We start from the raw sequence: 20,246 nt of genomic DNA on the forward strand, positions 1-20,246 counted from the left end.
GGAATGTATCCTCTCGAGTTTAACTTAGTCCACAAAAGCTTGTGATGGGCTTAGGACTAAGGGTCTGGCAAGCTCAAGGGGGCACCGGCAAGGAGAACTCGGGTACCTTCTTTAGAACCTAAACCGAGAGACTACAGGGAATTAGAGCCCACCCCAAAACTTCATTTCAAACCATAGGCTGTTTTGAGATTATTTCCTACTTTATTTTCTATTCCAAGCATGCGAACTAGATACCATGCGATTAAGATTAATCTCTTGAAAAATAATTTTTGGTAGATAACATGTCCGGGTAGGGATGTTATTTAATTAAAGCATGTTAGTAGATATCATGTGGGGTAGGACTCTTTATTTTCATTATTGTTTTGGTTCTTATCCTTACCTCATTAACTCTTTTAATTTTTGTTCTCTTTTATTTTATTTTCATTATTTGCATCATTCAAAAGAGGTGTTGATCCATAAAAAACGTATTTGTTAAACGTGAATAATCTGCATTAATGGAAAAGGGGTTATAATACAAGAGATGAAAAGCTTAGAAGTCCAACTATGGTTAGAGAATACTCAGAATGGACCAGGATTTACGCTATGCACACCAAAAGTTGACTTTTTGAGTTGGCAAGGGTTGCAGGGGCATGACAAGAAAAAAGGTTATTGACCTAGAGAGCTCCTTCAAAAACAACATGCCAATGTTGACCAATCCAAAAAGAAAACAAGTGAGTTTTTCCTTCAATGGAGGCTTCCAAAGGCGCTTTCGTTGAGGGTAGACTCAGCAAAAGATGAAAGCCAGAGATGCAGTAATTTGAAACTTATGGGAACAAGTGCAAAAAATAGCTCGTCAATTGTATAATTTAGCCAAATAAGTTGGAGCGGTTCAACAGGGTATTCAACCGGTGACAGACAGAGGCAAAAGGCGAGTTAACCTGTCAGAAGTTGTTCGGGTCAAGAAGATTTAGTCAGAATATACCTTTGATATTTTTTCTCTTAAAAGATAAAACACTTTTGTCCCAATAAAGATTATTTATAATAACATGCATGTTTTCGGATCAATACTTCGAATATTTCATGCATTTTTGCATTTTGCATCTACATTTCATCTTTAAGCATTTTCATAAACATGAAACTAAGTCATGGAGGATTCGATGAAGTTTTCCTAATCACGTGACACCACATGGAAGCAAGATTTTAACAATTAAAATCAAAAACTGAAATCAATACAGCGGGAGCCTGATCAGCTGATTGTAGGACCAAGCCTGCCATGATGATCCGAGAAAAGAGTCCCCATATCCTAAGGGCTACGATGTTGAAGCTGTGTGCAGTTACCACATAGGAAGCTCCAGATATTCCTCTGAGAACTGTAAGGCACTGAAGCTCAAGATCCAAAACCTGATGGATTCAGGGGCATGGACAATCAAAGAATGGGGCATTGCATCTACCATTTGTACTGAGAACATTGTTTTGTTTGAACACGTTTTTGATTTTTCATGTTTGCTTAATCTTTTAAACGACTGAAATTATGCTACCTTCTAAGGTGGAATAATTGAACGAGTTTTAATCTTTAGTTCTTCGAATATTAAATGAATTAAATATTCTTTTAATTATTCAAGAATTATAGATTTTTGACATATGGTAAGATTTGACCTTTCTTATCCTGTCTCAAACCCCAAAAATAAAATACCTTGATTCTTTACCTAAAATAACGCATGGTCATTACCAAATGACCAGATTTTGACATTACCACCCTTTTGAACCTTTTTTTGAGTCAATAAAGTCACACCATTGTTCTTTTAGACTCAAAATTGACTTTTGTATACCATTAAAACCTAAGGCATTGAGTTGTTCATTTGAACATGAGCATTCTTCTAACTCGGGACATTTTGAAGGGAGCCTGAACATTGAGACATGTTGGGAGCAAGAAGTAGAAAGAAGAATTCATTCGAAATAATTTTATTTGCATTAATTACACTTTTTCATGTGAATAAAATTAATTCTGAAAATATCCCCTTGAGGATACCTCTTCTGCGAGGACTTCTGTGTATGAGATGATGAACGGCTTTGTTTCATTTATATATATATATATATATATATATATCCCTTGTTTTCCCCTTTTGAGCCTTTAGTAATTTTCTTCTGATTCAACCCTAACCGATGATCACCCTCCACACTGGGGGGCAAGGTGGAAGAAATCTGCTCACATGAGTGAAGACATCAATCCAAGGAGATACCAAAAGGTGAATCAAATGCCAAGTGCGAAGATCCAATCAGAACAAAAAGAGAAAAAAAGAAAAAAAAGAGAGGGAAACAAAAAAAGTAAAGAGAATAAAAAAGAGAAACAAAAACAAAGGAAAAAAAAGACAAGACGCATATGCAAATATTCTCTCGATTCAAATGACGCGTCAAGATTCAAATTATGAGATTGATCAAGCACAATCATTCCAGAATCACTTCACTCAAAGATCATGGAGCATCTAGAGAAAATCAAGAGAAACACATACGAGCATATTCAAATTGAGCAAGACAGGATTGAAGGAATCAGAATGAATTGATCCTTGGTTTAATACCCTGAAACACTTGTTTGGGACTATTTATCATTTTCTTTCATAACCATAAACCATGACCTACATTACGTGCCTTAAAAGTCCATTCTAATCATACATGGATTTCTAAACAGAATATATTATCTACATATTTTATCCCGCTCATCAGGATTAATCTTTATTTACAAAAGGTTTTCTAAAATCTTTAATGCATGATAGAGAAAAATAACAAAGGAGGGTTCAAGACGTAAATTTTGAATGAAGTCTTGAGACCAAAGGAGGATTCGAGTTGAAAACCTGAAAAGGAGGCTCGAATATAAAAATTGTGCAGCTGAGGCGATCACACAAATTCCTTGATAAGACATCGCACAATCTGATAGTGACCATGAAAGTTGGGAGTCAGAGAACACTTCCAGTAGGGGAGGATACAAGTTACCCAATCAAACCATTGAGCATCAAATAAACAAAAATGCCAAACATTTTACCAAACACAATAACCTGAGACTTTTTTATCCTTTCCTTACTTAACCATTTCTCAAAGATAGCTTTGATCTTGACACTTCTCAAATAGTTATAATTTATTGAAGGATTAACAATGTAATTAATTCTTTGATATCCAATGAACTCTAGTTTTATGATTCGTCTCAATTATGAAACTGAGAAATGAGCAATATTTTCAAAACTTTTGATCAAACATTTTTCAAAACTATTCTAATTGATATTTTTAGATCTCGAAAATAAAAGAAGAAGAAAAACATTTTTTCAAACAAGACAATCTCTTTAGAGTGGATCTTGGTAAATGATATGTGGCTCTCTGACACAAAGCTCATGCTTAGAATCAATGCTGAAGCAAGAAGTGAGGAACAATGGGGGCATCTTTGAAGATTCAACATCAAATGTTGGGGCATTTTTGGAGATTCAACATCGAATATTGGGGCATCTTTGTGGATTCAACATCCTGATGCGAATTATCAGATCTTCTGAAGATTTTTCCTCCACATGCAGGGACAGACAAACAAAGCACGAGATTCCACCAAGAGATAAAAAAAGATCTAATTCATATTACATGCATCTTAGACATACTTCAGAACATCACATTCATCATTTTTTGCATACATAATTTTGTAGCTTTCAGAGTCAATTTCAACTTCACAACGAAGGATATTGGACTCAACAAATGACTTTCCAGTTTCATTCAGAGTCAATTTCAACTTCATAGTAAAGGATATTGGACTCGAAACAATGCAACTTACACAAGCTTGGATTTCAACTTGACGACGAAGGATATCCAATTCAAAGCTCAACTTCACAACGAATGAGCTATCCACGATTTCAACTTCACGATGAAGGATATCGTGCCCACAAGCAACAATGCAACCCTTGGATTTCAACTTCAGGATGAAGGATATCCAATTCAAAGCTCAACTTCACAACGAAGGAGCCATCCACGATTTCAACTTCACGACGAAGGATATCGTGCCCACAAGCAACAATACAACCATTGGATTTCAACTTCACGATGAAAGATATCCAATTCAAAGCTCAACTTCACAACGAATTAACCATCCACGATTTCAACTTCACGACAAAGGATATCATGCCTAATGGGTCGACTTAAAGTCATTTGCAATAATAGGGATTCATTCCCCAGCCCAGTACATCATAACTCATGGCGAGAAGGGTTATCTGTCAACCAAGACCTTTGAGTTTGATTACACTCAGCTCAAAGGGATATCAAATTTACAGCATAACTCAAGGCGAGAAGGGTTATTTGTCATCAAAGACCCTCAAGTTCGATTACATTCATCTCAAAGGCAGGTCAAATTCACAGCATAACTTCAGTCGAGAAAAGTTATCTGTAAACAAAAGTTATCGGGTTCAATTCCATTCAGCTCGATGACACATCAACCACATGGTAGCATCGAGAAACTACTTTCTAGTTGAAGCCGAGGTCTTTAAATCAAAGAAGAAGATATAGGGCAATCTCTCAACTTAGTGAAACATAGCTTAATGCGATAAGAGTTATCTGTCAACAAACGTTATCAAGTTCGATTTCATTCAACTCGAGGGCATCTCAACTGCAACGTAGCATCAAAGAACTACTTTTCGGTCATTTTTTCATACCCAAGTCTTTAAATCAAGAAGAAGACCAATGTCGACCGAGATTGTCGGCAAAGAGCCACTTTCTTATTCACATACGATTTCGACTTCACGACGAAGGATATCGTACCCAAAAGACTGACCCAACTTCATGATGAATGAGTCATATGTGACACAACAATGAAAAAAATTGTTTCATTCAAGTCGAATTTTTGCTTCACAACAAAGTATATTGGGCTAGAAGACAATCCAGTAGCTACTTTCCTAATGCTTTGAGATCAGATTAACGTCACAACAAGGGTTATCGAACTTAAGAGGTCCACGATTTCAACTTCACGATGAAAGAGATCGTGCTCAAGATTTTACAGTTCAAATCAACTTCACAACGAAGAAGTCACCCACGATTTCAACTTCAGGAAAAAGGATATTGTGTCCAATGGATCGACTTAGTGTCACAAAAATTTGTCATCCACCGACCAGATATCCTCATCACGCAGGAGCCGTGTCAACTTTAGATAACTAGCCGTCCTTATCATGTAGTAACCATGTTATCATCCCTAACGATGACATGTCATCCTCATCACACAAGAACTGTGTTATCCACCGACCAGATCTCCTCATCTCATGTAGGATCCATGTCAACCTTAGATAATCAGTTGTCCTCATCACATAGGAACCGTGTTATCATCCCTAATAATGGTATATTATCCTCATCACGTAGGAACCGTGTCATCCCTCGACCAGCCGTTCTCATCAGTAGGAATCGTGTCAACCCTTAGATGACCCGAACTCTTCATCACATTTGAGTAGTGTCGTCCCCCAACAACAAACACCATCAAATTTAAAGAAAAAAGAATCACACAAAAATTGGTTGTCTTTTTCGTCTTTGCTCTATTCTTGTTAACACAAGAATGTGCAAAGAGGGGCAGTTGTAGACACCTGTTTTTGCCCAGGTAAGAAAAAATATTAAATATATTATGTTATTATTATTATTTATTATTTATTATTATTATTATTATTATTATTATTTGTTTTTACTTATAATAAGTGTTTACTTTTGTAGGCTACCTACCCCAAACCACACAAATCCACAAAAAGCAATCAAATACCCCAAAGTCAAAAAGAAACATAAATTTGAGCCCATACCCCATTTGATATCAACCATAAATCAAGAGAATTTGGTAGAAAATGAAATCAAGCAAAAGGGAAAAAAAAGCAAGCAAGAAGACAAAGAAAAAATGGACAATGACATTCGGTGATGATTGAAAACAAAAGGAAAAAAAATTATTTAAGGGGGGCCTCGAACATAACGAAAAGGGGGAGGAGGAAAAACCAAAAAAAGGATGAGAGAATTTACCTTCGTCAGAGCTTCCACGCGTCATCATAAAACCGAAGTATCGAAGGTATCTTTTTTTAGATCTAGAGAGTTTGGGGAATTTTTAGGAAAAACAGAGGCTAGATTCGGGTTTAGTGGGATTTGGGCTTCGATTTAGGATATTTTGATATTTTCGGCCACCATGGGTGGTGGGGGTGTGGTAGCCGCTGGCGGCGGCACATGGTAACCGATCGTTGGTCGGTTTCCCTCCAGTGACAGAAAACTAGAGAAAAGGCAGAGAGAAATTTAAACTCTCTCCCTTAGAGAGAGAAAGAAAAATGAAAAATGAATGGGTTTAGGCATAAATAGTGGGGTTAAAGGCTATAAATACTCTCCCCAAAACTACGTCGTTTTGGGGAGGGATCTCTATGTAATTTTTAGAGTAGATAAACCCTTTCCGCAAACCTCTGCTTTTGTAATTTTTATATTTTAGTCACTGAATTTAATTTTCAGTATTTTAATTTAGATTTTGAATTTTATTCTGTTTACATTTTATTCACTAATTTATGTTTTTATTCGAATCTGGCCTAAGAATTTATGCATGTTTTATTTTGGTCACTAATGTAAATTATTTTCTTTTATTTTGGTCTTTTAATTTTATAATGATTTCATTTTAATCACTAATTTTGTGTGTTTGGTATTTTGTTTAATTAATGGGTGATCCTTTAACATTTTCTTCATTTCTTAGAATAAAAATTATTATTTTTATTATTTCCTAATTTTTATATTTATATTTTTATTTATTTTAGAAATTAATATTTTCTTAATTTTTATTTTAATATTTTTCTTAATTTTTATTTATTTCTCTTCTGACATTTGTTTTCATATTATTATTATTATTATTATTATTATTATTATTATTATTATCTTAAATTTTTTTATTTTTAAATTAATCTTCTAATTTTTTTTCTTTTTGTTTAGCATTTAATATTTTATTTTACCATCTAATATTTTATTTATTTTTTAGTAGTAATTTCAATCAATAAAAGGTAAGTAATTCGAATTGAATTTTTAAATTTCAATTTAAATTTTAATTTTTACAATTAAGACAACCGACAAATTAAATGGTACCGAAAGGGTAGTTCAAGGGTGCTAATCCTTCCTTGACTGTAACCGACTCCCGAACTTGTTTTAATTGAATCTTTGTAAACGCAGACCAGTTTTTTGTCTTAAAAATGATTTTCTTAAACTTATTTTTAAAAGACATTTTTAGGTATTCGACCTACCTAACCCAAAGGTTGATGGCGACTCTTTTTCAATTCTATCCAATTTAATTTCAAAATCCCTAATGTTTCAAAATTAAAATCGTAACTATTTTTTAAAACAATAAATAATTGTTCCTCCCAAAAAACGGTTATGACACCAAGAAACACCCTTCCAAAAATTGGCGTATACCGTGATTAGTGGAGAGCACACTGTATTCTCTAGTAAAATGCGAAATAATAGTCCGGTCTGTGATCACCCCATGGCTCCGTTAGTTTAAATGACAGCCACAAGTTGCTTTATAAACACAAGGAGAAGCTGCAAACTTGCTTTCCCAGTATGATGCGGGACTTGTGAACAGTCATTCTCTTTTTAAATATTATCAGCTTATTCTTTGTGCTTCTTGATATTAAATTCTGCTCTCTTTTAAAATTGAAGGAAAGAGCTAAGAACCTATAACGAATTCTTCAAATGAAATTTCCCGCAAGCTTAGAGGGGGAATTAGCAGTAACCATTTCTTTTAATTCAAATCTCAAGGTGTCTCCAAATCAATCTGGTTGGGGTAACATAATGAAAAACAAGATCGGATACAAAGTTTGCCATAACCACAAGGCCAGTTAATGTGTAGAAGCAAACACCAGTAATCAGAATCATATAATAATTCCAAATCATAAGAATGAACCAACAAAAAGAACAATGTTATTGCTTTTGTAATGCTGTAGCAGCAGAAATACAGTTTTGATGAATCGAGTTGTTGAACCATGTTCATAATGTTTTGATATAACAAACCAAGGCAAAATGATTTTGGACATGAAATGAATTTATTCAAAGTTTTCAAAAATAATTCAAAATCCATTAAAAGTGAATTTGAGCACAAAACAATTTTTCACGTTTGTAGTACCGATATTGTTCTTACAGTATCGATACTATATGAACAGTATCGATATTATTCATGTGGTACCGATACCCAATGTAAGAGAAATATTGATACTCTTATGGTAGTATCGATAATACCAACATTGCTCAAATTTCAGAATGCAAAAATGGTACTGATAACCAAAGGAGTACCGATACTACTTTACATAGTAGTATTGATACCATAGGCTTAGTATCGATACCGTCAGGCCCAACGGCTAGTAACAACTAGTTTTATTTAAAAATAACATCCCTATAGGAGTACATTTACCCTCTGTACTGAGCAGTTTTATTTTGCAGATAAAAACATTCCCAACGACTCCAAATCACTCCCAACGGCTAGAAACATCCACAAACCCATTCCAACATATAAATACAAGTTGAGAACACTTAAAGAAGGGTTAGAACACCTATCCAAGCAATCAAACACAAGAGAAGAGTTTTTCATTCCTATTTTACTTTATCTTGTAAATATTTTTTTCTTGTGAGCTTAATCTTTGTAAACACATTCATTTTTAGAGGTTTTCTTTGTTACATCTTTTTTTCTATAAAAGGGTTTTGGTTCTAGCTGAGCCTTTGAAAAGCTAGGGAGTTTTGTAAATGTTATCTCTTTGTCCTTGAAAAAGAAAGAACAAATTAGTAGATTTGTTGGAAAATCCTAAGTGAGGAGCTTAGGTAGTGGATGTTGACTTTGTTTGAGAAAGTCGAACCACTATAAATCCGTTTTGTAACTTTTTCTCTATCCCTTTAAATCTCCTTACTCCATAAAATTATCAAAAACACCAAATCACCCTTCTTGGCAACATTTTTGGTTGTCCAATTTGAGCTTCATAAATCCCAACAATTGGTATCAAATCTTGACTCATTAGAAGTTTTAACCACCTTGAGACGATCCTAGAAGAAACTCTACTGATTACCGACACAATTGACAAGAAGATGGATTCGACCTCCGGCCCTTACTACACTGAAGACTCTCAACCGGTCAACAAGCCACCTTACTTCAATGGAGCAAATTATGCCTATTGGAAGAATATGATGATTCTCTTCACTCAAGCAAATGATCTAGGAGTTTGGAACTCAATCATGAGGGGATACTTCATTCCACCCGGTGAGATGGATGATTGGAGTGATAGAGAGAAGAAGAAGTTCCAACTCAATGTTAAGGCTATGCTTATTATATTTTATGCATTATGCCTGGATGAATATGGAAGAGTCTCCTCTTGTTTCAATTCCAAAGAGATATGGGACAAGCTCCAAGTCACTCATGACGGAACAAATGAAGTGAGGGAAACCAAGATAAATCTTCTCAATCATAGCTACGAAAATTTCAAGATGTGAGGAAGATGATATACTCTCTTCCAAAGTCTTGGATATCGAAGAAGACGACGATCATTGAGGCTAAGAATCTAAAGTCTCTCTCTCTCATGATGAGCTTATTGGTTCTCTTCTCACTCATGAGTTGATGGTAAAGGAAGAAGGAGATGATGAAGAAAAGAAGAGCAAAAAGAAAGAGGTAGGCGTTGCCTTCAAATCCACCAATGAGAGAAATCAAGATACAAATGAAGAGGTGGATGAAGACGATGATGAAGAATAAGAGATAGCCAAGATCTTCAAAAGATTCAAGATATTCATGACTTCTAAGGAAGTGAAGCAAGAATCGAACAAAATGAAGAGTCCCCCGGTGTGTTTCAATTATCAAAGAATGGGGCATGTCAAGTATGAATGTCCCCTCCTAAAGAAGAATGGATCAAGCAAAAAGAAGGCATTTGTGGGAACTTTGAGAGATGAAGATGACTCCAATTATGAAGATGAAGTAGCCAACCTATGCCTCATAGCCATCAGAGAAGATTCAATGGTAACTTCTAACTTTAATGAATTAGATTCTTATTCTTTTGATGAGTTACAAGTTCCTTATAATGAGTTGTATTTGGAATTTGAGACCATGAATTCCAAATATAATAAATTAATTTTAAAATTAAAGTTGAAAATGATTTGATTTTGAAAGTGAAAATTGATTTTGAATAACAAAATGAATCTTTGAAAAATGATTTAGATCTTTTAAAAGTCAAAATCAATGATTTAGAAAAATAAAATTTTGATTTGAAAGTTAAGCTTTAGAGCTTAACAAAAGAAAAAGACTTCATTTATAAAAATAACTTATTATGTTTAAAAATGGCAAAATGCTCACATTGCCATTTTTATGGTCATATGGAACATGTTTGTCCTATAAAGAAAAGAAAATCTTTTAAAATTAGACAAGTATGGGTTCCTAAGGGAACAAGGGGCATTGAAACTAACGTTCAAGGATCCAAAGCAATTTGGATACCCAAATCTACTTAAATATCTCTTGTAGGTGTGTGGGAGCAATGGTGATGAAAGTGGAGATGCTCAAATGCTCTAGCCACGCTTGAAAAGGAATGGGTAACCTCTAAACTTGAAAGCTCTTTGATTTTGCATAATTTGTTGCTCATTTAGTTTATGCATGCATGAGTTTTGAGATTAAATGATTTTGTGTTGATTTTATATCTCATGTATGTTAAAAAGGTGTTGTGATGAACATTATCTAAAGTTTAATGATTTTCATGATTTTAGTTCATCATAATGAATTTTGGTCAAAATTAGTTTTAAATGCAAAATGTATCTCTCTAACAATTGATATCAATTTTTCAAATGCTTTGACTTTACAAATTTTAATTTTTGACCTAAATTTAAATGTTTATGCATGTGGTTTAAAATGCAAATGATATCTCTAACAATTGATATCAAAAATTTCAAATGCATAACATATTTTGATAGCTTTATACACATGCACTTAATTTCAACAATTGGCATTACATAAAGTATTTTAGACTTGGATCTATTGAATTTTATGCGTTACTAACATGTTTGTTATTCTTTGTTGAAATTCGATTTTTTTAAGTGTCAAGTTTTTTAAGTCAAATTTTGTTAGGAATGCTATTTTTGAGGGGGAACTTTAATTTTTCAAATTTTTTTAATGTCAAATTTATCACTTACTCTCCAATGTTATTTTAGAACTTTAAAGTTGAATAATTTTTTATATAACAAAAAGGGGGAGAAGTATGGTTTAAAAAAATCAATTTCTCAATGAAAAAGGAGGAGCTTTTAACATTTTCCAAAATATGTCTCTTTTTTCCCCTTTTAACATTTTCCAAAATATGTCTCTTTTTTATTAAAAGTTTTATTAAGGATGAGTTTTGCCAAAAACATTTTTTTTCAAATATTTTGTTATATCAAAAAGGGGGAGATTGTTGAATTGTGTTTATAAAGTTTTGATGTAACAAATTAAGGCAAAATGTTTTTGGACTTGAATTAAATTTTTTCAAAGTTTTAAAAAATAATTCAAAGTCCATTAAAAGTGAATTTGAGCACACAACAATTTTTCACATTCGATGTACTGATATTGTTCTTACATTATCGATACTATATGAACAATATCGATATTATTCATGTGGTATCGATACCCAATATAAGAGAAGTATCGATACTCCAATGGTAGTTTCGATACTACCAACATTGCTCAAATTTCAGAATGCAAAAATGGTACTGATACCCTAAGGGGTATCGATACTAATTTACGTAGTAGTATCGATACCATAGGCTTAGTATCGATACCGTCATGCCCAATGGCTAGTAACGACTAGTTTTATTTAAAAATAACAAAGGTAGTACCGATACCCACTGTACTAGGTAGTTTTATTTTGCAGAGTAAAACATCCCCAACGGCTCCAAATCACTCCCAACGGCTAGAAACAACCACAAAATCATTCCAACATATAAATAAAAGTTGATGACACTTGAAGAAGGGTTAGAACACCTATCCAAGCAGTCAAACATAAGAGAAGAGTTTTTCATTTCTATTTTACTTTCTCTTGTAAATATTTTGTTCTTTTGAGCTTAATCTTTATAAACACCTTTTTTAGAGGTTTTCTTTGTTTACATCTTTTTCTTTGTAAAGGGGTTTTGGATCTAGCTGAGCCTTTGAAAAGTTAGGGAGTTTTGTAAATTTTATCTCTTTGTCCTTGAAAAAGAAAGAACAAATTAGTAGATTTTTTAAAAAAATCTTAAGTGAGGAGCTTAGGTAGTGAATGTAGACTTTGTTTGATAAAGTCGATCAACTACAAATAGTAATGCAATTTTTTCTCTATCCCTTTAAATCTCGTTACTCTCTAAAATTATCAAAAAGCTAATTCACCCCCCTCTTGGCAACATTTTTTGTTGTCCAATTTGAGTTTTGTAAATCCCAACACGAGTGTTGTCAGCTGTGAATATCTAATATGCATTAAATACTCTGCCACTCACTTTACTTGTTGACAAGTAAATTTGTTGGGAAGAAACCGAACAACTAAACACAAGTGGAAGCACAACCGATGTTTTTGCTCTCCCTATAACTTTTGTCAAAATTTATGGGAAGCACAATAGCAAAACATATGTTCTCTAGCAACCTTAATCAACCAATGCAACCATAATAAAAATAAATAGAGACACCAATATTTTTACATGGAATACCCCTCTAAATCAAGGGTAAAAAACACATGACTTTAGAGTCTGATCAAAAGCTCCACTATCATCAAATATTCAACTAAAATATCACAATATCAAGCCTACAACAAGCATTTAACTCCAAAAAGGCTAATAATATGTAATCTTTAGTAAAAGAGAAAAACATAACATCATAAAAAAACGTAGCCTACTATAAAATGAGTATTTTCTATGCTACAGGACTCGGATGAAAAATTAAACCGTACAAAGTTAACAACACCATGTTTCTCAGCAACTGTCCAAAATTTACCTCAATCGAACCACGGATGGACCTCCGATCGAAGAGATGATCATTGTTGCACCAAACTTGAGAAAAAAATATTTTTCTCCCCTTTTTCTCTCGAATATGAGCTCTCTCTTTTCAAAATCAAATCTAAGTTTTCTGCTACTCACACCCACACACAAAAGAAAAAAAGTCAGCTTTTTATTGAAGTAAAAAAAGCATTAAATGTGGCAAAACCTTCTTGTACAAAAAAATAGCCCTTCGGTGATGAGTTCCCTAGATAGTGGGACCCACACCCAACAAATCTCCCTCTCTAACTATGTGGGGAATGCATCCATGCTGAAGGTCAAACAACATGATTCAAACTTCCTTCTTGGTACGACTTTCATCAGCATATCAATACCAATATCATCAGTGTGAATCTTCTAAATCTCTAACAACTTAGCTTTAAGAACATCTTGTATCCAATGGTACCTCACATCAATATGCATATATCTAGCATGAAAAGTTGAATTCTTACCAAGATGAATAACACTCTGACTATCACAATACATGATATACCTCTCATGTGTAAAACCAAGCTTATGCACAAACTTCTTCATCTAAAGCATCTCGTTACATGCGTCAGTTGCTGAAATGAACTCTGATTCGGTGGTAGACAATACAACACACTTTTGTAATATCGATTTCCATGCCACAACTTCCCCTGCATAAGTGATCAAGTACCTGAAGTAGATCTCCTTGAGTTAATGTCTCGTGCCATATCTGAATATGTATGTCTAACAAGAACATGTTTCTAATTTCTGAAACAAAGGTTCAAGTTGGAAGTACCACAGAGATATCTCATAATCTAATTCACTGCATTCCAATGCTCTTTGCTTGTATTGAAAAGAAACCGACTAATTGTACCAAAAACATAAGCCAAGTCCAGTCTCATGCAAACTATTACATATATCAAACTACCCATGGCTGAAGAGTAAGGAACTTTTTGCATATTTTCCTTCTCATTTTTTGTGGAAGGACTATGCTTGACACTCAATCTAAAGTGCGTAGCAAAGGGAGTATTCACCACTTTAGCTCTGTCTATACTAAATCTCTGAAGTACTTTTTCAATATACATCTCTTATGATAACCATAATTTATTGGCCTTTCTATCACGTGTCAATCTTATGCTAGGAATTTGTTTTGTTGGCCCTAAATCCTTCATCGCAAAGGATTTACTCAACTCTTGCTTTAACTTGTCAATTCTAGAAGCATTACGACCAACAATAAGCATATCATCAACATAGAGCAAAAGGATAATAAAACCATCACCAGAAAATCTATTAACAAACACACAATGATCAGAAGTAGTCTTCTTGTAGCCTTGCTCCCCCACAACAGACTCAAACTTCTTGTACCATTGCTTTGGAGCTTGCTTTAAACCATACAAGCTCTTTTTCAATCTGCACAAGTAGTCTACTTTTCCTTGTGCAACAACCCCTCTGACTGGTCCATATAAAGCTCTTCCTCCCACCATGCAGAAAAGCAGATTTCACATCCATTTGTTCAACCTCTAAGTCATAACAAGCTGCCAAACTCAGTATAGTTTTAATAGAGGACATCTTCACAACCGGATAAAATATTTCTTCAAAATTAACCCCTTTTTCTGAGTATAACCTTTGACGACCAATCTAGCTTTATATAATGGAGATGAAGACTCCTCTTCTTGCTTCAACCTATAAACCCACCAATTCTTCAAAACTCTCTTGCCTTTAGGAAGTTTCACAAACTCAAAGGTATGGCTCTCATGCAAGGATTGGAGTTCATCTTTCATCACTTCAACTTACTAATCTTTGCATTCACTCTCCATAGCCTCTTCAGAATATTCAGGTTCTCTCCCGTCAGTCAAAAGAACACATTCAATAGAAGAATATCTGACAGATAGTCATCGATCTCTAGAAGACTCTGTTGAGTTAATCGATAGGATGAAATAGCCAAGAGGGGGTGAATTGGCAATTAAAATTTTGTGGAAGCTAGAAAAAAAAATTAAAACAAATTGCACAGCGATTTAGAGTGGTTCGACTTTCTCAACCAAAGTCTACGTCCACTACCTTAGCTATCCACACTATGGATTTCCACAAATTCACTAATTTGTATCTACCTTTGAGGACAAGGTGTAACCTTACAACTCCCTCAAGAATTATACCCCAAATTCTTGAGACACTCTCTTAAAGAGAAAATTACAAATTTGCAAACTTATAAAAAAACCTCAAAAGGAAAATATTTGCACAATTCAAGAACAAATAAGAACACTTGAGAAATGAATACAAGTAAGCACAAGTAGTGTTCTTAGAAATAAAAATGAATATTAATGAATGTTGGCTTGAGTTTGCTCAAACTTGATGTTTAAGGCTTTCTCTCTTGTATCTCTTGATTTTTCTTTGTATTTCTTAGTCACCAATGGCTTGAAACCTTGTTTATATACTCCCTTGATCAATTCTGAACGTTGGAATTGTTGTGGGAGTCAATAGAGCCGTTAGGGTAAAGTTTTCTACTCAATTTGTTGCTAGGAGCGTCGTGGTATCGGTACCACACTCAATGGTATCACTACTACCTGCATAAAAATCAAATATTTTTACCGTTGGAAAACAACGGCATCGATATCATCCCGAGTAATATCGATACCAGATATCGGTACCATTTTGAGATTCTGAAAAATATTAGAGTCAAAACCAAAGGAGTAGTATCGGTACTCAACCATAGTATCGGTACTACTATATTGCTTGGTATTGATACCGTGCATGGTATCAGTACCATTTTGGCATTTTGTTGGCATGATATCGATATTGCTAAGGCAGTATCGATACTACCATATTAAAATTGAGTTTTTGACTCGATTAAAGTTCAAAACACTTAGTAAAAATTATTTCAAAAATATTTCCAGTATATATCTCAATTTTTCATTCAGTAAGGAGTAAAAATTGACGTTTTAAAACTTTGAGTAATAATTGTATATATTCGAATAATTGAATCAAATACATTCTTAAAATTTATAAAAATTAATTAAAAAATTTGTTTGGTACCTCAAAATATCAAAATGTTTTCAACAATCTTCCCCTTTTTGATATAATAAAACATTTTAGAAATTTTAAGATTTTCTTTGAAAATTTTATTTGAAAAATTAAAATTTACTTTGAAAAATTACTCCCCCTTACTTTTGATATTTCTCCCCCTTTTTATTAAATCAAAAAGACTCATATAGTATAAACAAGATACAAGTATAGCTGTGAAGATCAAGATAGCCAAAAGAGGTTAGTCAACATTAACAATATTCAATATGGTCATAAATATACTATGATGCAAAATGATGAATAAGAAATGCAAAGTATTATAAATAAAATCAATCATCCAAAAACATAAATATTCATCCAAATCCAAAGTATCAAAATATCAAATAACATTTAAGGTTCACAACAAGAGATCAATCTAAGAATAACTAGGAAAGAGTAGTAAGCTCAAACATCCGATGGTGGATCGGGATCAGATCGATGTCCTCTAAAGGATGCAACATCTCGAGTAAGCATGTCGAGCCTATCATCCACTGCATTGAATCTATCATCTATTGCATCGAATCTATCTCGAGTATCTCGTTGATGCTCGGACAACTGAGTTCCCAAAGCAGTAAAAGGGGACTCCATGGATGTGAACCTTAAATCCAATATCTCCATGAATGATTGAAAGAATGGAGGCATTGCACTACTTTCAGTAGTAGGCTCTTCGTCAGGAACATGATTTAAAGGATCATTAACATCCTGTAAAATGTCGTCGAGTTGAGGAACCGGAGCATTAGTCGGAACTGCTTGTGAAGAACTTGCACCGGGAGTCTTCTTGGTTGATCGTGTCCAAGTTGTGTTATCCTCAATCCATTCAGATTTTCTAAGAGAGGTAAAGTCTATTTGTGTACTAAGAGGGATGGCAACATCTAGGTCCACTTTAAGACCTGCTTTGATGAAAATATTGCTAAGTAGACAACCGTAAACTAAATATTCGACTCTTTTAGAGGGTATATTATTGACGATTTCTACTAGCTCTCCAAAGATAATTTAAGGAAGATTTATTCGTTTATTGTTTTGAAGACAATGTATCCACCATATATCAATACTACGAAAAGTGGAGTATTTACCTCCAGATGGTCGAAACCACCAAGAGATTATTAAGTGTAGGAATCGCTCATGGAAATCTAGCATAGTAGCACTCTTTCCTACTTGATATGGCAAAGATACGAAATCTCGCTCGTTATCTATTCATATATTTTCTAAATAAAAAACACGGGCTATACGATCCGAATCAATGGTGATATATTCGTCCAAGAGATAGCAACGAATACTTTCAGTTTGAGTACGAGATTCGTTTTAGACACAAACCGCATTAGAGTAGCAAATATGAACAAGTTGCTGGTAGACAATGGGTTAGACTTTGAAGGTGTTGTCGAATTTCCAAGCTTTTAGAATAAGTAGATATTTAAAGTTCATTTGTTACATCACCTTAAGCGAGGGAAGACGCTCATCCCTAATATAGTAAGACTCAAAATGATTAATGTACCTAGAATAGAGGTTTCTACGATTAGGTTCATTGAAACATGAGTTTTGGATAGTCATGTCGATTGGATTGGGAGGAGGATTTGGAGGTGGGTTTGGAGGTTGACTGGCATGACTAGAAGATGACCTATCGCGTTTATGAGACATGTTAATAAAATTGGAATTGTATACCTGCAAATATAACAAATATATGTATGCAAACAATTAATCCCAAAACTCAATATGAGTTCTCAATTCAAGGTAACATAGAAACTTTTAAAAAACAATAGTATAGTTTTGTGAAAAAACAATAATATACATATATAATTAAACAAATTTTTTTTTATTTTCGAAATTTTAAAAAATTGATGATTTTGAAAAAAAAAATTGTAGAATCTAGTGTAAAACTACAAAATAATATACATCATTTTTCCATGCATTTTTCTTTATTCATAAAAGTGCTAAAATTATTTTAAACATAAAATCAAGGTAGGTTGGTTAGACCTAATTCTCTCCTAAGTGTCTAAAATCTTTCTTGATCTAAAGGTTTTGTAAAAATATCCGCTAATTGGTGCAAAGTATCTACATATTCTAGAACTATATCTTCTTTTGAGACATGATCTCTAATGAAATGATGCCTAATTTCAATGTGCTTAGTTCTAGAGTGTTGGATGGAATTTTTAGTGAGACAAATAGTACTAGTATTGTCACACTTGATAGGAATGGTTCCTACTTGTGGTTGGATAATGTCTAATATTTTTAGTGAGACAAATTTTTAGTGAGATTCCTTAGGACATGATTGAAATCTAGCACATAAGCAAACACTAAACATAATGTCCGGTCTACTTGTGGTTGGATAAAGCAAAGAGCCAATCATAGACCTATAAAGTTTAACATCTGCACATTTACCTTCTTCATCTTTGTGGGGTTTTACATTTTCCAATCCAAACTTCTTGAGCATGTCTTTGACGTACTTTGCTTGATTGATGAAGATGCCATCTGTTCTTTACTTGATTTGGAGCCCCAAGAAAAATGAAAGCTCCCCCATCATGCTCATCTCAAATTCACCCTGCATTAACTTAGCAAATTCTTGGCAAAAAACATCATTAGTAGAACCAAATATTATATCATCAACATAAATTTGAACTACTAATAAATATTTACCTTTTCATTTTATAAACAATATAGTGTCAACCTTCCTTTTTGAAAAACCTTTTTCAATAAGAAAATTTGACAATCTTTCATTCCAAGCTACTGGAGCATTCTAGCTACTGGAGCATATGTTTCATCAAAATCTATGCCCTCTTCTTGAGTATACTCTTGAGCAAGAAGTCTAGCCTTGTTACTCACTATATTACCACTTTCATCTAGTTTATTCCTAAATACCCATTTAGTACCTATAGTAGACTTATTACTAGGTAGTTCAACTAATTTCCATACTTGACTTCTCTCAAATTGATTTAACTCATCTTGCATGCCATAATCCAATGTTCATTATTTAATGTTTCTTTGATATTCTTAGGCTCTATGCATGAGATAAATGTAACAAAATTGCAAATGTTTTAAAGAGAATATCTAGTGGTTACTCGTTTGGATGGATCACCTAAAATCTCACCATCTTTGACATAGTTGTACTCCCTTGGGTATGTGACTTCCCTTACTTCTATGATTAGATTCTCGAAAGCATCTTAAGTTTCCTCATCCTTCACTTCTTCTTTTGATGATGATTCTCCCATGTCATTTGAATTAAATATACCTATATCATCATTAACACAATAATCCTTCCTTGTAAGGGGATTCACACCGAAAACAACATGTATAGACTCTTCTACTACCAAAGTTATTCTATTAAACACTCGACATGCTTTAGAATTTAAGGAATAATCCAAAAAATTTCCTTCATCACTTCTAGCATTAAATTTTTCAAGATTATCTTTTTCGTTGTTTAAAACAAAACACTTGCATCCAAAAGGATGAAAATAACTAATGTTAGGCTTTTTTGTTTTTGAAAAGTTCATATGGAGTCTTCTTTAAAATAAGACTAATCATTACTCAATTAATCACATAACAAATGGTATTTGTGGCTTTCGCCCAAAAATATTTTGGCAAATTGTTTTCACAAAGCATGGTTCTAGTCATTTCCTCTAAAGTTCTATTTTTCCTCTCAACAACTCCATCTTGTTGAGGGGTTCTAGGGGATAAAAATTATGACTAATTCCATTTGAATTACAAAAATAAAAAATCCAAAATTTTTAAATTTAGTTCCATGATCACTCCTAACACTTGAAATAGAATAACCCTTTTAATTTTGGATTATTTTTGAGAAAGCTTCATCTTTAGTACTTAAGAAAATAACCCAAGTAAACCTAGAGTTGTCATCAACTAATACAAATGCATATTGTTTTCCACCCAAGCTAGTAGTTCTAATTGGCCAAAAAAGATTTATATGGATCAATTATAATACTCTACTAGATGATACGTCATTAATAGGTTTAACGGAAGTTCTTTTATGTTTTCCTTTTGCACATGAATCACAAATTTTATCATGATTAAATTTCAATTTTGGCAAACCTTTTACTAAATTGCCTTGAACAAGTTTTTGCAAAACACTCATACTAGCATGTCCAAGTTTCCTATGACATAACCAACAATCATGCTCATTTTTAGCAACTAAGCATATATTAGTCATGTTGATGTTATCTAGATACACCATGTAAATGTTCCCTATTCTATGACCAACAAGCATAATCCTATTAGATGCAATGTCAACAATTTTACAA

The 20,246-nt window shown here is 33.5% G+C and overlaps 1 non-coding gene across 1 annotated transcript; it reads right to left on the minus strand.

Moving 5' to 3' along the window:
* Positions 1–7,362: 7,362 nt before the first annotated feature.
* LOC120122828 lies at positions 7,363–7,477 on the minus strand. Its single transcript, XR_005516124.1, has one exon. It is a non-coding gene; the product is annotated as a U5 spliceosomal RNA (small nuclear RNA).
* Positions 7,478–20,246: the final 12,769 nt, after the last annotated feature.

Source organism: Hibiscus syriacus, unplaced genomic scaffold (genome assembly GCF_006381635.1).
Source record: "Hibiscus syriacus cultivar Baekdansim isolate YM2019G1 unplaced genomic scaffold, ASM638163v2 tig00110387_pilon, whole genome shotgun sequence".
Classification (NCBI taxonomy): Eukaryota; Viridiplantae; Streptophyta; class Magnoliopsida; order Malvales; family Malvaceae; genus Hibiscus; species Hibiscus syriacus.